Genomic DNA, 13,778 nt, shown 5'->3' with positions numbered 1-13,778 from the left:
CATTTCTAACAGGTTCTCCCCACTCAGCGACACACCCGCTGGGAAGCAAACTCTGGTCATTGGTGATTCCATTCTGAGAAACGTGAAGTTAGCGACACCAGCGGCCATAGTCAAATGTTTCCTGGGGCCAGAGCAGGCAACATTGAATCAAACCTGAAACTGCTGGCTAAACCTCACTGAGTTTATTAGAAAGCCAAAGCCATGACAATCCAGAGTTGAGACCAGGAGGCAGAGTCGCAGTCTTACACTCTTCTCTGCGCCTCTTAGAGCAGTCGCCTGCTATTCACCCCCTAAAACTGTCTGTCCCCCGACCACCTAAATTTAAATGTAATAAATCAAAAGTGAACAGAGGAGGAGTTAGACATGAAAACCTAATAAAAATTAACACAACTGTTATTCCAGAACCAAATAACAGGAAAATTAAATGTGGCTTATTGAATATCAGATCACTCTCATCTAAATCTCTACTAGTCAATGATCTGATAACTGATCATCACATTGATCTGCTCTGTCTGACTGAAACCTGGCTGCAGCAGGATGAATATGTTAGTTTAAATGAATCCCCCTCCGTGAGTTCACTTCATTCATCCTGGTCAGTGTTTACATCCCACCACAGGCCACAGCAGATACTGTGTGTGGAGCGGACCAACCCGGACTCCTTAGTTATTGTCCTTGGTGACTTTAACAACCTCAGCTACGAACTGCCCAAATACAGACAGTTTGTTAATTGCCCGACCAGAGAGAGGAACACTCTGGACCACTGTTACACCACAACCAGTGGTGCTTATCACGCCGTCCCCTGGGCTGCACTGAGCCACTCTGACCATGTCATGGTCCACCTGATTCCCACATACAGGCTGAAACTAAAATTGTGTAAACCTGTTGTTTACAAGAACCTCCAAGAACCTCCAATTGCACCAATCACCAGAACAAATTCCTTGTATGTGGAAACATACTTGGCAATAAAACTGATTCTGATTCTGATTCTGATCAATACCCCCCACTCATGTTAACGTTCATATCCCTCAAAGCACAGGCCGAGGAGGAGGGGTGGCAGCCATTTATCACTCCAATTTATTAATAAATCCTAAGCCTATGGTTAATCATAATTCATTTGAAAGCCTTATTCTTAGTCTGTCACACCCAAACTGGAAAACACAAAAACCAGTCCTACTAGTTACTGTATATCGTCCACCTGCCCCTGACTCTGAGTTCTTATCTGAGTTCTCAGACTTTTTATCTGAGTTAGTTCTCAGCACAGATAAAGTCATTATAGTGGGTGATTTTAACATTCATGTAGATGTTGAAAGTGACAGCCTGAGTATTGCATTTAATTCATTATTAGACTCAATTGGCTTCTCTCAGCATGTTAATGAACCCACTCACTCTTTTAACCAGACCCTTGATCTGGTTCTGACTTATGGGATTGACATTGAATATCTTAACAGTATTTCCCAGAAACCCTCTTTTATCTGACCATTTTCTGTTATCATTTGAGTTTTCAGTCATGGACTACACAGCATCTGGGAAAAAAGTCCATTACAGCAGGTGTCTCTCTGACAATACCATCAGCAAATTTAAAGAAAGAATCCCATCAGTACTTAGCCCACTGCCATGTATCAATGCAGTAGGGAACAGCTCTCTTAACTTCACATCCACACAGGGTGATGATCTTGTTGACAGTACTTTAGCCTCACTGCGTGCAACTCTAGATACAGTAGCCCCTCTGAGGAAGAAGGTAGTGAGTCAGAGAAGGCTAGCTCCATGGTACAACTCAGAAACACAAGCTTTAAAGCAAAATTCAAGGAAGCTAGAAAGAAGGTGGCATTCTACTAACCTGGAAGAATCTCTAAAGGCTTGGAAAGACGGCCTATTGGCGTATAAAAAAAAGTCTCCGTAAAGCCAGAACATCCTATTATTCATCATTGATAGAAGAAAAGAAGAACAATCCCAGGTTCCTGTTCAGCACTGTAGCCAGGCTGACAGACAGCCACAGCTCTGTTGATCCATCTATTCCTTTAGCCCTCAGTTGCAATGACTTTATGAGCTTCTTTACAAATAAAATTGTCTCTGTTAGAGAAAAAAATCATCATCTTCTCCCCACAGCTGGCTCAGATTTACTGTCCAGTTCAGCAGCCTCAGAGTCCACTGTAACTGATTTATATTTTGACTGTTTTTCTCCTGTACATCTCTCTGAGCTCGCTTCAACAGTTTCTTCATCTAAACCATTGACTTGTCTTCTAGACCCCGTTCCAACAAGGCTGTTCAAAGAAGTTTTTCCTTTAATCGACAACTCTATATTAAGTCTGATTAACTTATCTTTATCAACTGGTTATGTACTGCAGGCTTTTAAAGTTGCAGTAATTAAACCTCTACTTAAAAAGCCTACTCTTGATCCAGATGTTTTAGCCAATTATAGACCTATATCCAACCTCCCCTTTATTTCCAAAATCCTTGAGAAGGTTGTTGCAAACCAGTTATGTGATTATCTGCACAGAAATGGTTTGTTTGAAGATTTCCAGTCAGGTTTTAGAGTCCATCACAGCACGGAAACAGCTCTGGTTAAGGTTACCAATGATCTCCTCATAGCCTCAGACAATGGACTTGTCTCTATACTTGTCCTACTAGATCTTAGTGCTGCATTTGACACCATCGATCATAAGATTTTATTACAGAGACTAGAACATATGGTCGGCATTAAAGGAACCGCACTAAGCTGGTTTAAGTCATATCTGTCAGATAGACTCCAGTTTGTTCATGTTAATAATGACTCTTCTATCAACACTACAGTCCACAGAGTTCCACAAGATTCTGTGCTAGGACCAATACTTTTCAGTCTATATATGCTTCCTCTAGGAAACATTATTAGGAGGCACCAGATAAATTTCCATTGTTATGCAGATGAGACCCAGCTGTATTTATCCATGAAGCCAGGTGAGACTAACCAGGTAGCCAAGCTTCAGGTGTGTCTTAAGGACATAAAAATCTGGATGACCAGTAATTTCTTACTCTTAAATTCAGACAAAACTGAAGTTATTGTAATTGGCCCAAAACACCTCAGAGATACACTATGTGTTAATATACTGACTCTGGATGACATCACCTTGGCCTCCAGTGCTACAGTCAGAAACCTTGGTGTCATTTTTGACCAGGACTTGTCCTTTACTTCACATATAAAGCAAGTCTCTAGGACAGCCTTCTTCCACCTGCGCAATATTGCTAAAATCAGACCCATTCTGTGTCTAAAGTATGCTGAAAAGCTAGTTCTTGCTTTTGTTACCTCAAGACTGGACTACTGTAACTCTTTATTGTCAGGATGTCCCAAAAATGTAGTAAAAAGCCTCCAATTGATCCAAAATGCGGCAGCACGAGTACTGACAGGAACTAGGAAACGAGATCACATCTCTCCTGTGTTAGCCTCTCTGCATTGGCTCCCTGTAAACTTCAGGATACAATTTAAAATCCTCCTCCTCACCTACAAAGCCATTAATGGTCAGGCACCATCGTACCTTGGAGAGCTTATACTTCCCTATTTTCCCAATAGGACACTTCGCTCTCTAAATGCAGGTCTACTTGTGGTTCCCAGAGTTTGTAAGAGTAGAATGGGGGGGGGGGGGGGGGGGGGGGGGTTCAGGAGGCAGACCCCCTCTCTACCTTTAAGATCAGGCTTAAAACTGTCCTGTTTAGTAAAGCTTATAGTTAGGGCTGGCTCAGGTATGTCCTGACCCATTCCTTAGTTATGCTGCTATAGAGCTAGACTGCTGGGGGATTCCCATGATGCACTGGGCTCTCTCTCTCTCTCTATCTCTCTCTCCCTCTCGATTACTTTATGCCATTAACTTTGTATTTTTTTCTCTCCCGTAGTTTGTGCTTCTCCTCTCTCTCTCTCTCTCTCTCTCTGTCCTCATTCTGCAGGTCTCTCTGCCTCTGGAGCAGCAGGATCCAGATCCACCACTACTCATCATTACTATTAACCACTGTTATCTGTCATTATTATTGACAACACCATTACCTACACAGCTGTTCCTGGTCTCTCTCTCTCTTTTCTCCTCTCTCCTCCCCCCAACCTCCTTTTTCTCCTCCTAAACCCAACTGGTCGAGGCAGACGGCCGCCCACCCTGAGCCCAGTTCTGTTGGAGGTTTCTTCCTGTTAAAGGGTGTTTTTCCTCCCCCCTGTCACCAAGCACTTGCTCTTTGTGGGAACTGTTGGGTTTTTCTCTATAACAAAGTAAGGTCTTCACCTTGCCCTGTAAAGTGCCTTGAGATAATGTATATTACGATTTGGCGCTATACAAATAAAATTGAATTGAAATTGAATTGAATCAAGGGTCATTCCTCAATGCATGCATAAAATTTGCTCAGCTCTGCCCCTTCTGGTAGATGGCATCCATGTTCATGGACCAATCCAGGTAAACACCTAGGTATTTATAACTGTGCACCACCTCAGTGTTCTTCCCTTGAAGATTCACTGGCTGAAGGATGGGCCTAGACTTTGGTCCTGGAGGTGTTCAGGAGGAGGCAGTTCTTGTCGTACCATTCCTGATATACACCACAATAGCTGTGTCATCTGGATGTATTTCTGGATGTATATTTAAAGCCTGCCATATACAGGCTGAACAACAGTCAGAACAGTCCCCTGTGGAGCCCCAGTGCTGCTCACCACTGTCCCAGAGACACAGTTACCCAGCCTGACATACTGTGGTGTTTTGTGAGGTAATCCACAATTCAGGATTGTGACACCAGTTTGCCTCTGCAACCTATGGTCAATTCAAAAGTCCATCACTTTATATTTTTCAGAATATGTGACATCAATTAACAATATGTGGGCTTGACTCCATTTGGAAAAATTACTTCAGTTTGGAGAAGGATGTATACACTGATAGGTGAATTTTCTCTTTGGTCAAGATGCCTGAGCCAAATATGGGATAAGAATGGATCTATGATCTATATATATCTATATCATCTATATTCTTCATTCAAATGCTATCAGTATTGACACAGACATACCATCTGGATGGTATATCAAGTGTTTAAAATGTCATTTTTATGTTTTGTTATGTTGTTTGTTGATTTTTATTTATCTCAACTACAGAGAGAACCAGCCCTTGATTTGTAAAAGGCTGATATTAGAGGCTTAAGAAGCTTTAATTTCTCCTGTTCCCTTGTTAAACTCAGAACTTTGTCTACGTTTAGACATCTTCTTGATAAATTCAGTATAATGTCCATTTCAGTCAAATGTCTCACTTTTTTTTTTTGAATAAATATTGTTTTTTATTTATCACTTTACTCCAGTGGTTCCAACAGCAATGGTTGTGTTACGGTTTTGAGTTGTATGTTTTGGTTGTTGCACTTTTTGTTCTTTCTGTTCCCCCTCCCTTTTGTTTTCCCTGCAGAGTTTGTGTGTGGCAGGGGCGTGGTGCAGCACTGGCAGCCTGACCCACCTGCAGCCCATCATTCATTAAGCCAGTTTAAAACCCCCGGTTCATCACCCACTCTCTGCCAGATTATTCCATGCTCTCTCCCTGCATGCTGTTCCCTGGCTACCCAGCCTCCAGGTTCTCCTTCGCTCTGTTTCTCCAGCCACTCTCCTGCCAGCCAACCTCCTGCCTCCTTTTGCCTGCTTTGTTGGACTGTTTTTGGTTCGTGTCATTAAAGAAGTCTTCAGTTTCCAACTCCTGTCTCTGTGCATCTCTGCTCCGGGGTCCTAACCTAATAGGGAACCTAACACGTTGCACATTAAAAATTTTCCAATCTTCCATTTATTCCTGGGCTTTTAATGTGAAAAATCTGCAAACAGAGTTATGTTTATGACGCTAGCTTAACATCTCACCAGCATCATGTGCTGTTACAAACAAAGTTACAAACAAATGTTACAAAGTTTGTGCATCAGGGCTGATGTGATCATTCAGTAGTTCTGAGTCCACTAGGGACAGAGTGTGAGCCAGACTGAGCCATATGACAGCTTTTTGTCATTGCACTCTTTCTAGCTGATGATTTGCTCTTTGAAATTTGTGGTACCGCGTTTTATCATTTATGCTTTACTCTTGTAAATAGCAGTAACATAGTAACATTACTTCTTAGGAAACTGTAAGGGCAACGTCTTGGCTGTGTGTTTAGTAGCTAAAGCATACATTTAAATAATTTCAATATATCATTGTGGTCTTTTTGTTGTCATAGTAAATATAGCTTGTACATGAGCAGTTGTAATCCCAGTTATATCAGGCATCATGGTTAATCTGCAGGTCCAGATGTGTGCAGATGTGTGTGTGATTCATGGTCTGACTAACAACAGTGTTGAGGTCAGACCACGGTGACCTTGTCACCGTGACCCCACAAAACACAAATCCAGTAAAATCCAGATGTTTCAAATTGTTGTTGATCAGGACCACTGCTCTGTGTGATTTCAGTTTTACACAATAAGTAGTAGGCAGACCACAGGAATCTAGTTTGAGTTTATTATCAGGATAATTTTGTATGGCTTTGGTTTCTGCTAATAAGCTAATTAAAGTATTCAGAGTCAGTGTGATCAGCACAGATTACAGAAAGATCCACTGAAGGAACAAAAATGTCTGGTGTTAACTGCTGTACTATTAGTACAGTAGTATTATTCTCAAAATCATCCTAATTAATTTATCCTCTGTATATTGTATGATTCTTGTAAAGTGTGTAAAAAGTGATAGTGTCTCCAGATGGGTTCTGGTTGGCCAGTCCAAGGCAAATAAAGAAAAAACTGAAAAAAAAAATGTTCTGTAATTTGGAGATATTTTGAATTTCAGCTAAGCAGCAAAGCTACGCCGTCCGTAAAGAATGCCATAAGCCGATGAAATCAAAAGGCAGACGCACTTTCAATTTTTTCCATCATTTACAGCAGCACCACAAACTGCTTTACAGAGAGTGTCAAACTGCATGCTGCTGCTTCTGCAACCCCAGCCTCCAAGCCATCACACCCTGTCAAGTCTGCCCCCAAAACATAGCTTTTTGTAAGGCTCATTCAACAGTGCTGTGTCTCACGGAAAGTGCCAAGTGGTGCATTATAACATAACTAAGGCAGTGGCATACCATATTGCTAAAGATGTTGCAACAGTAGAATAAGAATGCTTTCAAAGGCTGCTAACGACCATTGACCCAAAATACCATTTGCCCAGTAGTAACTACTTTTCAAGAGAAGCTTTGCCAGGAGTAAGGTCAGGCAGAACCTTACCAAGTGACTTATTTCAGGTTGATCACTGATACGTGGTCAACATGCCTCAACATATGTATGTGTTTGACAGCACACTTAAGTTCATTAAAGTCTGGGAGATGAAAATGATGAATTTCAGCAGACCAGTTATTTTCTGCAATCACAGCGGAGAACATAGCTGAAAGCCTGCAGGACATTCTTACAAACTAAAAGCTGGAAGGGACTGGCTGCTTTAACAACCAACAGCTTCATCTGGCTATTGGTAAGTACAATGTTTAAGGAATTAAGAAAAAAAACCCATGCCTCTCATTTTCAGCAAAACAATTGTTCGTTTGCTTATAACAATCAGAAAATCTATTTCAAACGTTAAGGCTAAATGGGGAAGCTAATACACTTTCTGTATGCTGGCTATAAATGCTATAACTGCTGCACACTGGTTATAAATTATTCAGCCATAACAACACTCTACATAGTTGTTACATACTTGTGTACTAACTAACTTCCCTTATTCTAGTTATTATTCCTGTTCATTTCTTTTGTTTTTTCCTTTATGTTTTTTGTTTTTGAGTTATATATGTACTACAAGAATCTAAAATTAAAAAAAATAAAATTGGTTCTGATTCTGATTCTCACAGGACATGGTATGGATGACAGCCACATCACCCAGGCCATTTCTTAGTGTTGGAGAATTGTAACCAAAGCTGACACAGAGCTGTCTTGGAGGTGGAGTCTCTATTGGCTAATCAGGACAGCTGTCAGCCTGACCCAGCTGTGACCACTGTGCCCAAGCACAGTCTATCCAGCACTAAAATACTGCATTGAGAGATCTACAGATTTTTCAGTCAACAGTCACCTGGCAAAGAAGTCTTTACTGTTACAAGCCACAAGTTTCCCCTCTGAAAGGGTTTTCGGTCGCAGTCGTAACATAACCTGCTGTAGGGCATCCCTGGAGCTTGAGGCAGTTGATAGGCAGGTTTTCCTTGCACAGAACCTTTAAGATGTACAAGGCTACATAGGAGGAAATACTTTGTCCACCATGGTAGCGTGGTAACTAATTGGTCAGAGCAAGTATGTTTTTTTGTTTACACTTTAATTATTATTTGCAGAGATATACCCATTTGTATTAAATATAGTTTTTCCCATGTGCATGTTAATATATTGTGCAGCTGTATTTTTTTCAGAGTAGGCCTGTAATTTTTGTTCTGTTTACAGCTTTGTTATCTGTACAGCTGTGCTTTGTTAAGCACAGAAGGAAAACCTGTAAATATTTTAATTTGATTACAGTCTTTTAATAAAATTGTTTCTGACATTATACATGTGGTTTTGAGTTAAAACAGAACATTTAACCCCTTATGTATAAAATACCAATATATACGGTAAATTGCAATTCAGCCTAGAATACTGGGATAAGATTTGGTGCACAGCCCTAAAGGGAACCTAGTACAGTGTAGGTGCGTGCTTCAGTGAATTTAAGTCTTACAATCCTTATAGTAGCATGCTTGTTTAACGTAATGTCTGCAGTCTGATGATGATGATGATGATGATGATGATGATGATGATGAATCAAATCCATACCACCACCTCATAAAGCATGTGACACACTTTTGTAGTCAGAGGTCATCAACCAAGTATTCTAGAGCAAAACTGCCAGCAAGTCAACACAACACACACAAACCACAACAACAGATTTTCCTGACATTTCCACTCAAACACAGACCCACACAATACTGTACCACAACCCTGTTCAGACCTGGTATTAACTGAGTGACCCAATCACAAGTAGACAGCTCCAAGTAGGTGTGAACGCACCTAGGACACATTCAGGATGTATTTGAGATCAGATCACTCAGACAACATTCAGAGGTGGTGTGGCCACATGTGGTCACGTTCTTTTAGCAGTGTGAACGCTTGAAGGACCCCCTACTCTACTGACATTCTCTGCCACAGTCACAACTGAACATATTTTACTACTTAAGGTGGATAAATGCTGATTTCACTGTAGAGCTGTGCGCAATGCATTGATTTGCTCAACCTATTGCACCGCTCACTCTCTTGCTCACCCTCTCTCTCACACACACACACACATAGATGCACATCATCAATGGACTCAGTGCATTGGATTGGCTAAAAACAACAACTGAGATCCAATCACAAGTGGTCACTGGACACACATGTGAAGACGCATTTTAAAGCCAGGTGTAAATGGACATACTTAGAGCTGTCCAGTTGTGATTGGATCACTGAGGATGGATTTTAATACCGGGTCTGAACAGGGCCAAAGACACTATCAACATAAGAAAGAGGGAGGCAGAAGTGGTACCATCATACAGCATCTCGGCCTGTGCCCAACTAACATTAAAGGCAATGACCATCCAATACTTAAAAATGTTCAGCTGTTTTCTGACTTTGAAAATGCTCTAATAGAAAAAAATAAACATTCCACCCCATCTCATTCAACAGGCCACATATTGTGTCCTCGACTGGTCCCAACACAAAAAAAATGAATGGATGAAAATCCAATTGGTTCAAAAGCCTAGGCTGGAGTGATTCCTGTAACATAGCTACACTAACTCTTTAGTTTGTTTTTATTTTGGTTCCATATCACGTCACTAACTCTCCTGTCATTTCAGATCCTGCCTTCCCTCCCTGCCATACAATCTACTCATTTCCCTCACCTGGTTTTCCTCGCCAATCTCCTCCTCACCTGCAGTCCATTTGCTCATTAGTTCCTCAGTGTATATATACCAGTCCATTTTCATTTGTTCCCTGCCAGATTGTCTTGTGTTCTTCGTTGCTAAGCTTTCCAGCATTTCCCAGTACTGCCTTCCTGCTCTGACCCAGTTTTGCCTTTCTTGGACTCCGAATACCTGCCTGCTCCCTGTCGAATTTGTTTGCCTGATTCTGATCTCCTGGTTTTGACTCTGCCTGTTTTCTTGGATTACGAATACCTGCCTGCTCCTTGTCGGATTTGTTTGCCTAAATCTGATCTCCTGGTTTTGACTCTGCCTGTTTTCTGGAACTAGTAAACTGATCTTCCCCTGCTACTCGCCTGACTCTTTGTCGTGCTTCTGGGTTCTCCTTTGTCGGCTCCAGTGACTGTGACAGATTCCTATCTTTTCCACTAATTTAATGAGAAACATATGGATCCCATGGAAGACCTGTAGAATATAATCTTTTTTTAATAGACTATTTACAACATAAAAAACAGCTGACAAAGTTTGACTGTTGGGTGGTCTATGCCTTTAAATTGTAATTTGGGTAATGTTTCAGTCCAAGTGAAAACTTAAAACAAAAGATTAAGGATACCACTTAGACTAATCAATAGAAAAATAGTCATATCAATTATTTTACAGCTTAGCTGATTTATCTAAACCATTAATGTTCCTCCAGAAAACTGAATTAACACATTGCCGTGGTCAATCAACACAGAATAAGCCCGGATTCTAGCCTAAACATTTTCTCTCTTCTTCAACTGAAAATCTAATTTTTTGACTTTTTGAAGTATTTAGCAGCTACATGGACAAAAGATATTAAAAAGCTCTCCCTACCTAATGAATAGACAACACTTACAAATGAAGTAATGCTCCCCATTTTTCTTACTGATAGTACTATACGACATAAAAAAATAATAATCAGCAGGATCCAGATCCACCACTACTCATCATTACTATTAACCACTGTTATCTGTCATCATCATTGATAACCACCCCCCCTTTTTTATCTCCTCCTAAACCCAACCGGTCAGGGCAGACAGCCCCCCCCCACCCTGAGCCCGGTTCTGTTGGAGGTTTCTTCCTGTTAAAAGGGAGTTTTTCCTCCCCCCTGTCGCCAAGTGCTTGCTCTTTGTGGGATCTGTTGGGTTTTTCTCTGTAACAATGTAAGGTCTTGACCTTACCCTGTAAAGTACCTTGAGATAATGTATATTATGATTTGGCGCTATACAAATAAAATTGAATTGAAATTGAATTGAATTGAACTCCTACACAGTAGTGGAAGAAGTATTCAGACCATTTACTCAAGTAAACCACCAATACAAAATACTCCCATTACAAGTAAAAGTCCTGCATGAAAAATCCTACTTAAGTAAAAGTACATGTATGTGTATAAGCAGCAAAATGTAGTTAAAGTATAAAAGTAAAGGTACTGGTTACTTTCTTCTGATTGATTTATTATTATATATGACATCAGGTGATTAATATTGATGTATTAGTGTGTAAACAGCATGTTTACTGGTTGAACTACTTTGTATACAAATTCTATATACAGGGTGACCAGATAAATCTGAGGGGTCATCAATAATTAATCAGAGAGGACAGAGGAAAAAAACAAAGTTCTGATACATAAATGTTTTTTAAGTTTTTGGAGTTTTTCTCTAATCTTTGATATCTGGTGAGATATTGAATGATTTCAACATTAGCTTAGTTATTTGAAACCATGTGAGAAGTTTAGAGGTAAAAATCAATATTTGGTAGGTCTGTTAACTCAGAGGCACCTGAATAGTGACCTTGTCTACACACTGCTTTTTATAAGATGGCAGAGGCCAAAAAAGGTTGGAAACCACTGGTTTAACAATGCATTATACTTTTAAAGCTTGTTAAATTATCCATTGTGTAAAATCTTCTTCTTAAAAAATTATTATTAGATAGGTGGACTAGAAATCGCAATATTCTTCTGTAATGGAGAGGAAGTATAAAACAGTAAAAAATTGAAATACTATACAAACTATTATACCTCAAAATTACAATAAATTGATTATAATGAACATGCCTCTTCAGTGATCTAATCACAAGTGGACAGCTCTAAGTATGTGAGTTCACACCTGCCACTGAAATGCATCCCAAGTGGCCATTTGTGATGGTATTAAGTGGGGAGGTCTCCCCAACCCCCACCCCCATAACTCAAAGCTGCCATCACATCTCACTCTTTTTATGGATCCCTGGTAAGGCTCTTTTTTATTTTATTTTTTATAATTTTGACTACCATACTGTCTATGTATTTAAATCACCCACATGCAGTAATGTTGTTGGTTTTAATAGGATGTGTTGATGATGATAATAATAAAAAGGTAAAATAACACAAACTATACATTCTTATAGGCTACTACTTCTTGAGAAGATGTAACTACATCATCATAATTTACACATGTTGTGTTTGTCTCAAAGCACACTAGATGGCAGTATTAGGGCACAAACGGTAAACTGTTGAATTTTAAACAGACTGGAGGAATAATTTGAATTCTGTCATTGATTTCAATGTAAACTGTTCAGGATCCTTTCTGATTGCTGACAAGAGTGTTAGTGCAGCAAATTCATGGTGTGAGTGATATTTTACATTCTGACTATAATTTTAAAAATCTAACATTTGTCCATTCACCATCACACTGTGGATTAGGATGTTTTCCTGTTAAACACCATGTTTGTGTTTAGAAAGAAACTGTGGCTGGATGAAAACACACATGTGTGTTGCTCATTTTCTGAAAAGGAGTGAGAAACTTTCGAGGTTGTAGAGACAGAGCAGGTGAGCAAGGTGGAGTTCGAGTGCAGCCAGGAACACACCTGAACCACTAACATATAGACTACTTTATGCAAAAGGATACTTGAATTTCAACAGATGTCACTCAAACCTACTTAAATTCTCTACTCGCAAAGTTACCTTGCCTAAACTGCGCCCTTGCCACTATCTGGCATATCCATTGATATGTGGTTAATTTTCAAATCCCCAATTTGACCATCAGTTGTGATTTTATCAATTGCTATGATAAAATCACAAACTGTTGCTATGATTCCTTCCTTTCCTGTCTCCTAATTGCAGGTTTGTTTTTCGGTTTTCCTTCAGTAATTGTCCCCACATACTTTTTTCTTTAGAGGGCTGCATGAGTATTTTGTATTCCTTGTTTTTTTAATATAAAATAGAGACTTTCCTTCCATTTATAGATAACAACAGTACTTCTGTTGAATATTGGTAACAATCACATTTTTTAGGCTATCATCTGTTGTTGTGAATCAAAGATAGATCAAAGAAATAATTTGATTCAAAACACTACAGTTTTTTGGCTTATTAGCAAAAATATATAAATAAAAGAGTGAATTCGGAGCTGCTTTTTTTCCACCTGGAGCACGAAGATAAGAAAGAGAAGTGATGACGCAGAGCACACACACAGTCATGTGGACGGGGAGCAGTTTGTTTTCGCTCAACTCCACTCACATTAATAAAGTTTGATTTTGAATTGGAAAAGTATGATAAACCTCGAATGTAGATAATAGACACATGACGGGTACATAGCCCAAACGTACCCACCAGCACATGACCACAGCATAGGCATACACACAGCTAAACATAACCGCTGTGCAGGGCTCCAGACTAACTTTTTTCACCACCGTCCCAGGAACCATCCTGAAAAACAATTTTAACCATCCCGGAGTGAGTGTGAACTGTTCCAAAATCAAAATGTTGTTCCTTTACTTTGTTAATCCCAAACACACACACACAGACAGAGATTCCTGCTTAGGTTAGAAAGTTAGATGTATACTACCTGCTGTGGTCCAGTTTTGCTCCAGATAACCCTTATTGGTGTCTGCATTTCTTAGTATTTCCTAAT

The sequence above is a fragment of the Trachinotus anak genome, unplaced genomic scaffold (genome assembly GCF_046630095.1).
Source record: "Trachinotus anak isolate AG129_WGS33_773 ecotype Australia unplaced genomic scaffold, CSIRO_AGI_Tana_v1 ptg000012l, whole genome shotgun sequence".
NCBI lineage: Eukaryota > Metazoa > Chordata > Actinopteri > Carangiformes > Carangidae > Trachinotus > Trachinotus anak.
This window is presented reverse-complemented; position numbering follows the sequence as displayed.